General features: G+C 43.1%; 1 pseudogene; it reads right to left on the reverse strand.

Moving 5' to 3' along the window:
- Positions 1–8,504: 8,504 nt before the first annotated feature.
- On the reverse strand, positions 8,505–8,968 carry LOC113248102 (ubiquitin-conjugating enzyme E2 D2-like; annotated as a pseudogene).
- Between the last annotated feature and the right edge of the window lie 384 nt (positions 8,969–9,352).

Here is a 9,352-nt window from a genome sequence, read left to right on the forward strand (position 1 = left end):
TTTTTGTTATTGAGCTGCATGAGTTGCTTCTATATTTTGGATCTTAACCCTTTAGCAGATATTGCTTTCCATTTGATGTGATTTCTGTCTTTTTTCACTTTTTACATTTTATTTTTTTAAGGTTTATTTATTTATTTTAGAGAGAGAGAGAGAGCGTGAGCTGGGGGAGGGGCAAAGGGAGAGGGAGAGAAGCAGACTCCCCACTGATCACAGAGCCCAATGCAGGGCTCCATCCCAAGACCCCGAAATCATGACCTTGAGATCATGACCTGAGCTGAAATCAAGGGTCCGACGTTCAACTGACTGAGCCGACCAGGTGCCCTGTTTCATCTTTTATTTTGATGCTAAAATATCATCCTCTAGGGGTGCCTGGGCTGCTCAGTCTGTTAAGCATCTGCCTTGGGCTCAGGTCATGCTCCCAGGGTCCTGGGATCGAGCCCCACGTTGGGCTCTCTGCTCAGCCAGAGCCTGCTTCTCCCTCTCCCTGCCGCTCCCCCAGCTTGTGCTCTCTCTCTCTGTCGAATAAATAAATAAAATTAAAAAAAAAAGAAATTTCACTGTGCAAATGTAACTATAAGGACAGAAATGAAATAATACCCCACTTACTGCTTTTTTTCTTTTTTTTTTTGCGCAAAAGAGAGTGCGTATGAGTGGGGTGGGAGGGGCAGAGGGAGAGAGAGAGAATCTTAAGCAGGTTCTCTTGAATCTCACGATTCCATCTTACGACCCTGAGATCATGACCTGAGTCAAAACCAAGAGTCTGACACTTCCCTGACTGAGCCACCCAGGAGCCTCCAATTTGTAGCTTTTTAAACTGCTTTTGATAATAAATATTATATTATGAAGGTCACTCGACACCACACAATATGAATACACAAAATAATAAAAATGGCTCTCAAAACGTTAAAGGTCCATTCTGACATGATAGTAATGATCACATGATTAATATTTATTGTTACCTTCCCTTTGTGCGATACTGTTACGTGAGAAACCTATACTCACTCATTAATCCTCACCACAACCTATGAGGGGAAGCTACTGTTGCCTGACTTTCAACATCACGGAACTGAGGAGCAATGAGGGCAGGGCTAGTAAGTTTCAAGGCTTAGCCGTGAACACAGGCTGGGTGGCTTCTGGGTGAATATATCTGACCAGTATATGCTACTGTTCCCCACATCATAAAATACAGCCTTATGGTTTATCTTAGCAAAGCAACCAATCCAACCAGAAAAGAAACAAAACTAAGGTTCTGTCGTTGTTTCCATTGACTGCTGTAGTCAACTATACAAATTAGTGCCTCAAAACAACAAGGATTGAGTTTCTCACCGTTCTGGATGATAAAAGACTGAAATCAAGATGTCACTAGTGCCTTGCACATTGGGACACCATGGAGAATTCTCCTTGCCTCTTCCTAGCCTCTGGTGGCAACCATCAATCCTTGATGTTCCTTGCTTAAAGCAATGTCACTCCAGTCTCTGCCTCTGTTGTCACACGTTCTCCCTTAGTGTCCCTATCTTCAAAGACATTTTCACTTCTTATAACGCCATATGTCGTATAGGATTAGGGCCCACCCTAAAACCTCATCATAACCTGATACATCAGCAAATAGGCAATTTCCAAATAACAGGCACAGCGATGTTTCCCATGCAACTAGGCAGAAAATATTACATCAACAAGTCAGAGGATGGATTTTTAAAAACAAGTGAAAGGAAGGTAGTGCCTATTTTCCTCTGACTCATTCCATTATGCTCACAGACATGACGAAAGGCATCGTAACAAGGGCCCTTCCAAATCAGAGAGGGAGTCAACCCATGAGAGACTCTGGACTCTGGGAACCAAACCGAGGGTTAGAGAAGGGAGGGGGTGGGGGTGGGTAGCTGGGTGATGGGGATTAAGGGGGGCACATGTTGAGATGAGCACTGGGTGGTTGTACGCAACTGGAACTGCCAAGGCTATGCCTGCAGACACCAGTAATGATTGCAAGACAGAGTGGGATGCTTCGGAGCTGTCAGATCACCCAGTAGGCACTAGTGATGTGGAAGAGGAGCTCGTGGCTACAGACTGGTAATTCCAGTAGTGAAAATCATGAAAGGGAAAAAGACCTGAAGCTAGTGACAACGTTCAAAACTTAGCAAAATTTTGGTGCATGGGAAAAGCATTGTCATTATGCCTCCTTATTATGTTCACTTAGTCTGACTTCTATCCACAGTAAACTCTTGATTTTATGGGATACAAAGTTCTTGCATTTTACCTTTCATTTTTTGTTAGTTTTTCTTATAATAGTTTCTTTGTACAAATAATGTGTTTTTGTTTCTGAACATGTAGCAACTGTGCATGAACAAAGGGAAGCTCCCTGTGTTGTTTGTTTTGAGCATAGGGAATGACAGAGCAAACGTGTCAAAGCTTCATTCAAGTAAACTGTTTTCCGAGTAAATACACGGAGCCAGAGCAGACTTAGTAAACATGCTGTATCTCTTATTACTGCCCGGCAAAAATCAGTGACCCTGAGACCCTGCTGGATTCTAAAGCGCCTTTGGGATCACTAAAGACAGGTTAGTTAATGCAAGCTTCTGATCTGGTATTCGGAATAATCCAAACTTCCTGAAAAATCAATGGTTTGTACGGCATATGGATATGGAGTTGAGGAAAAGATCTCAGTTCCCAGTCATTCTGCATGAGCGAGAGTTTACGTATGTATGTAAGAAGGTAGTGAGGACAGTTGCTGGCAGACACATAGGTAAGGGTGGCCCGGAAACAACTCCATCTGGATCAACTGTACCAAAAAAGAGGCAGGCGGCCATTTCTATACCAACACGTGTATGTAATTTTCTACTGAACGCTGTAATAGAGAACACACAACTCTTGACTCTACAACTTAAACCAACCCGTTTTCTCTTTAGTTTTTGTTTGAATTGACTCTGTGTGGTGGGTATTCCTCTGTCCCCGCCAGCTCTACCACCCCCATACACGCTCACATTTCATTTATACTCTCAGTTCAGGCCAGAGTTGGACTTCCAATCTCAAGTTTCAGCATCCCCCAAAATGTGTTTCTTTATGTTCTAGAAAAGTGATGGATACAGAGGAATTGTTCCAGTTATGTGAAAATCCAGATATTGGGGCTTGATCGCATGAGGTCAAGCTCCTAACCTCCATCTTCCTTTCTCCTTCTGGAGCCCCCTGGTCTGGGACTCTTTGAGCTGCCATCCTGGATCTGACCACCAGGTAGCATGACATTTCTCTGCATTTTTGTTGTTCTCTTTTCACTGAAAGAAGTACATGTCACAAAGAGTTAAAAAATCATGAAACAGTTTGTTTCCGGTGATACCAATTCTGCTCAGAAATTCCTGAGTATGTTAAAGCAGTTCCATTTGCTCTTGAGCCTAAATTTCATATTCGTTTTCTCTCTCCCCTCATCACCGTCAGCTGACGTGCAGTGTGGACTGTACACTGGGTCGTTGCCAGAGAACAGGGCGTTCGTCCTGCATTACCCCACCCGTGTACCTGCTGTCCAGACCTTCTCCCACCCCGTCTGTCATTCCCTGTCCATGACACAGGACACGGCTACCCAGACCCCGCTCTGATGGCCTAACCTGTCTCAGGCACCTGCCCCCTCTTCTGACCTGCACGGTCCTTCACACACTTACCTCGGCCGCCAAAGCGTGCAACTGACACTGGTTGTTTGATCATCAGCAGACCCTGGGATATATGTTTCCACGGTCTTTTATTTACACCTAACAGTTTTTGAGACAGAATTATAATATTGTGTATACGTTCAAATCTTGGTTTTTAAGGGAGATTTATTTTTTTAAATCAATCAATCAATCAATTAATTTTACACGTCGTAGACCATACTCCAGGGTGGAGTTTGAGGATGGTGGTACTTTGGAGCCACCTGGTGGCAACAACCTGAACTGCTGCTTGAACACTAAGGAACCCAAAATGGGAGGGAGGGTCTGTGATACAAACCCGCCAGACAGGACTTTCTGGAGGTCAGCATGGAAACTGGGGAATTCCTTGAGTAAACCATATCAGTGAGCTCTCTCTGGACACTGCATATAAGTGGAATCATTTTTACAGACAAATATAGACCAATTTGTGTCTTTTGTATTTTTGACTCCTTTCACTTAGCTTAATATTTTCAAGGATCAACCATTCTATTTATTTATCTACTTACTAATTCATTTACTTAGTTATTTAATAATTTTACACCTTGCAGACAGTACTTAAGAGCGGAGTTTGATGATGATGGTAATTTGGAGCCGCCTTGTGGCAAAAGCCTGAACTGCAGCTTGAACACTAAGAAACAGGGAAATGGGAGGGATGGTCTGGGACACAAACCCAGCTGACAGAACTTTCTGGAGGTCAGCATAGAAAGTGGGGAATTCCTTGACTTAAACCATATCGGTGGGTCTCTCTGGACACTACATATAAGTGGAATCATTTTTATAGGCAAATATAGACATATTTGTGTCCTTTTCCTTTTTTGACTCCTTTCATTTAGCTTAATATTTTAAAGGCTCATCCATTTTATCTATTTTGTTATTTACTTCATTACTTATTTTTTTATTTACTTATGTTTATTAATTTTACAGGTGCAGACAGTACTTGAGGGTGGAGTTTGAGAAGATGGTACTTTGGTGCCGCCTTGTGGCAACAGCCTGAACTGCTGCTTGGAAACTAAGGAACAGGAAAATGGGAGGGATGGTCTCTGAGACAAACACACGAGACAGAACTTTCTGGAGGTCAGGATGAAAAGTGCAGAATTCTTGGACTAAACCATATGCGTGGGCTCTCTCTGGACACTACACATAAATGGAATCATTTTTATAGACAAATATAGACATATTTGTGGTCTTTTGCATTTTTGACTCTTTTCGCTTAGCTTAATATTTTCAAGGCTCTTCCGTTTTATTTGTTTATTTATTATTAATTTATTTACTTACATACTTGTTAATTTTACACCTTGCAGACAATACTTGAGAGCGGAGTTTGACGATGGCCGTACTTTGGTGCTGCCCTGTGGCAAGAGCCGGAACTGCTGCTTGAACACCAAGGAACAGTAAAATGGGAGGGATGGTCTCTGACATAAACCCAGCAGACAGAACTTTCTGGAGGTCAGGATGGAAAGTAGGGAATTCCTGGACTAACCATATTGGTGGGCTCTCTGTGGACACTACATATACATGGAATCATTTTTATAGACAAATATAGACGTATTTGTGACCTTTTCCTTTTTAGACTCCTGTCACTTAGCTTAACAGTTTCAAGATTTATCCGTTTTGTAAATTTATTTACATACATACTTATTTATTTACTTACCTGCTTATTCATTTATTAATTTTACACCTTGCAGACAATACCTGAGAGGGAGTTTGATGATGGTGGTACTGTGGAGCCGCCTTGTGGCAAAATCCCGAACTGCTGCTTGAACACTAAGGAACAGGAAAATGGGAGGCATGGTTTGTGACACAAAACCAGCAGACAGAACTCTCGGAAGGTCAGCATGGAAAGTGGGGAATTCTGGGGCTAAACCATATCGGTGGGCTCCCTCTGGACACTGAATATAAATGAAATCATACAACGTGTGGTCTTTTGCATTTTTGACTCCTTTCACTTAGCTTAATATTTTCAAGGCTCATCCACTTTTTATTTATTTATTTATTTATTTATTTATTTATTTATTTATTTATTTTCTTAATTACTTATTTATTTACTTATTTTTATTAATTGTACACCTTGCAGATAATACTTGAGCATGGACTTTGATGAAGATGGTACTGTGGAGCCGCCTTGTGGCAAAAGCCTGAACTGCAGCTTGAACATTAAAGAACAGGAAAATGGAAGGGATGGTCTCTGACACAAACCCAGCAGACAGAACTTTCTGAAGGTCAGAATGGAAAGTGGGGAACTCCTGGACTAACCATATCGGTGGTCTCTCTCTGGACACTACATATAAATGGAATCATTTTTATAGGCAAATATAGACGTATTTGTGACCTTTTCCTTTTTAGACTCCTTTCACTTAGCTTAGTATTTTCAAGCTTCATCCATTTTATTCATCTGCCTTCAGACAGAGTGGGAAGCTTCCCAGCTGAAAAATCACCAGTAGCCATTCTATGATGTTATAGAAGAGCTTATGGCTGAAGACTAGTCACTCCAGGAGTAAATCAGAGAAATGGAGAAAAGTGAAGCTAATGATAATATACAAAACTTAGCAAAACTTGTCTGTGAAGGGGCATCTGGCTGGCTCTGTTGGTGGACATGTGACTCTTGATCTTGGGCTTGTGATTTAGAGCTCCACATTGGGTGTAGAGATTACTTAAAAATACAATCCTTTTGAAAAAATGAAGTTTCTGGAAAAACCATTGTCAGTGATACCTGTTATGTGCAATCAACCTGACTTCTAACCACTGGAAACTCTTGTTTTCTTGGGATCCAAACACTCTGCATTTTACCTTTAATTTTTTTGTTGATGTTTTTATAACTTTCTTTACATGAATCGTTCATTTTCATCACTCTGTATGTAGCAAGTATGGAGGAGCAAAGTGAAGCTCTATGTTGTTCGAGTTACCGAATGACACAGAGGAAATGTGTCAAAACCTTCTTCAAATAAACACTTTTCAGAGTAAATACCCAGAGCCAGGACAGACTTAGTCAACCATCCTTTTGGCTTACCATGCCTTTGGGATCGTGAAAGACAGGTTAAATGATGCAAGGTCTTGATCTGAGAATATATCAAAGTTCATTGACAAATCAATGATGTTGCACTATATATAGATACTCAGTTGAAGAAAACACCTCAGTTCCCAGGTGTTCTAGGTAAGAGATAGTTTCCGTATCTACGTAAGAGGGTAGAGGGGGCAGTTGCTGGCAGACACTTAGGTAAAGGGTTTCCAGAAATAATTCCATGTGGATCAACTGTCCCAAGTAAGTGGCAGGCTGCCATTTCTGTTTCAAGATGTGAATGTAATTTGCCTATTGAATGCTGTAATCAAGAGCAAACAACACTCGACTCTACAAATTAGACCATCCTGTTTTCTCTTTTAAAAAATTTGAGATGTGCCTCGGTGGCTCAGTTGGTTAAGCAACCGGCTAAGCTTCCGGCTCTTGGATTCAGCTCAGGTCATGATCTCATGGGTCTTGAGATCAAGCCCTGCATCAGGCTCAACACGCAGTGGGGAGTCTGCTTGAAGATTCTCTCCTTCTGCCCCTCCCCCAGTGCTCATTCTCTCTCTCTCAAATAAATAAATCTTTAAAAAAATAAAAAAAATCAAGTTGACTCTGGTGTGTGCGTGTGTTTCTATGTTCCCTCTAGCTCTACCGTTTGGACACATGCTCACAGTTGCAGATTAACTCTCTCCGTTCAGACAGGACCGGCACCTCCAGTCTCAAGGTTTAGATATCCAAGAAAATGATTTGTTGTATCCTGGAAAAGTGATGGCTCCAGAGGGATATTTCTGGGTAAGTGATTCCAGAAAGCTAGCTGATGCTCTGAAGTCAAGCTCTCAACCTGCATCCTCCCTCCCCTGGTCTGGGACGCTCAGAGCTGCCATCCTGGATATGACCACTAGGCGGCATCCCATTTATCGTCATTTTTGATGTTCCTTTTTTTTGGATTTTTTAAAAAATATGTAATGACTATAGTAATCAGTTTATTACACAGATTCATCATTCTTGAACGTACAAGCTCCAGAGGAGCAATTGGGTCTTTAAGTATACACAAGCATTTCCATCAAATGCATTTTCACCCTTACATCCAGATAGACCTAAGCAGTTAAAAACACAAGAAAAATAAGAGCGATTAGCTATGTATGAACTGAGAAACCACATACAAACCAAAGAACGTGGAAGAGAGAAAGGAGCCGAAAGGACAAAGGTTGAAAGGTGGGGAGATGCAAAAGGTGTGAGACCAAAGGCCATCACACTTTATGTACTAATAGCTCCAATCCATTTAAATGTTGACCAGTTAAATTTAGACCTTAAAATACAGGATGTGGGTAGAGTTTAATCTGGTTGGTCATAACTTTCGCCTAAAAGGTAGGTCCTTCGGAATAAAATGAATACAGAAACAACTTCGTGTCTTCGCCTTGCCTTTCATAACAGTTCTGAGTTTCAAAGGATCCCACTTAAAAACAATGTCCTACAGGTCAGTGGAGCTTTTCTTCCCCACCAGAGCACACAACATACCCACCACCCCTCACCTTGCCATTATCCAAATGTAAGTCAATAAAGAAAACTTTCAGTCTCACACCTAGGCTACGCCTGGAGAGAACTGGCTTGTCACGCACACACACTTCTATGCTAGGAGGCAATGTTGGTACAGAAGTACAGTATTTCTAGTTTGTCGTTCCAAGTTTGTACAACACGCAGCACTGCTGTAGCAGGTAAACATGTGCACAGGAGAAGATGAGGCGTGGGCTCGTAGAAAGCAGGCAAATGAAAATCAAAAGGACTTTCTCTCTCACAGTTCCCCTATCTTTATCTGTGGAGGTAAGTTTCTTTAATTACATCGCATACTTCTGAGTCCATTCCCGGGCTAGTCTGTTGTACTTTTCTCTATTTTGTAGATCGGAGCAATCTCAGGCACTAAAGCATCATCGGGATTGGGATCTCACGACAGAGAACAGATGGACAAAAGTACTTTGGAAATAGTGCTGGAGACCATTGTGACCAGCGAATATCAAGACAAATGCTGCCATTACTGTTAATATTTGGATGATAAATTCTTGTTGTAAATGCAACCTGAGGTGGCTTGAAGGGCTAATCTGTTGGGAAATGAATTGTCAAGAAAAATACTGCATCCTGATAGGGACTGTCATTTGACCCCATTATTGCAGCTTGCCAACGGAATGTATCTCCAACAGTGCCTGCTGAACACTTTGCTGGGGGGTCCCGTGCCAGGTCATTCAATTCCTTGTGGATTCTCTTCAGAGCCATCAAGGCAGGCGGGTGGCGGGGCCCCCGGGGCGGGGACGGGTCAGGGGAGGGTCGGGGAAGGGACGAGAGGGCGGGAGGCCGCCTCGGTGATCGCGGGTCCGCGGAAGAAGATGGGGAGTTCGGGAGCGCAGGTCCGGCAGGACGGACTGACGGCCGGCGCCTACTTGGCTCCTGAGCCTGCCGCAGCGGCCACGGCAGCACCCGGCGGCGGTCCCTTCATATGCCGCCGCCGCTGCCGCCGCTGCCGCCGCCGCCACCTCTTGCACGGAATCTCAGCGCCGCCTCCTCCGCTGCCAAGGGTCCCTCCGCCGGGAAGCGAGAGCCCAGGCGTCGGGCTCGGGCGGCGCCGCGAGGTCCGACAGCCAGAAGGACGCTTCTCGGATGTTTTTTAATGAAAAGGGGTACATGTTGCAAA

The sequence above is a fragment of the Ursus arctos genome, chromosome X, assembly GCF_023065955.2.
Source record: "Ursus arctos isolate Adak ecotype North America chromosome X, UrsArc2.0, whole genome shotgun sequence".
Classification (NCBI taxonomy): Eukaryota; Metazoa; Chordata; class Mammalia; order Carnivora; family Ursidae; genus Ursus; species Ursus arctos.